Source organism: Plasmopara halstedii (assembly GCF_900000015.1).
Source record: "Plasmopara halstedii genome assembly, contig: Scaffold_430, whole genome shotgun sequence".
Classification (NCBI taxonomy): domain Eukaryota; phylum Oomycota; class Peronosporomycetes; order Peronosporales; family Peronosporaceae; genus Plasmopara; species Plasmopara halstedii.
Genome location: NW_020187350.1, coordinates 568,678 through 569,055, shown reverse-complemented (window position 1 = coordinate 569,055; position 378 = coordinate 568,678).

Here is a 378-nt window from a genome sequence, read left to right as displayed (position 1 = left end):
AAATGACGAGGAAGGCGAGCCACACCAGCGGCGTGAGATGAGCCCTGCTCGCACCTTGCAGAGCCCATGTCTGTTTCTTGACTTCTCGTCACCTGAGAAACGTGGTGTAATCACCGATGACCTCGATGAGGCACAGAAGCGGTAGCTGAAAGCTGTTCATCAGGCGGCTCTGATGCGCGCCCATCCACAGTCGGTCGTTGACCCTCGTGTGGAATATGGCTTCCGCCCGGGGGATCCCGCTGTGGAAGCGAAGGACGTAGTAACTCGATTGTTACGCCCCCACATCATCGGGCCCCCGGCCATTACGGAAGATGAGCTTGCTGAACGGAAAGGTCTTCGAGCTCGTTTCTTGGTTCCACATAAAGTTCCGTTGGAAGC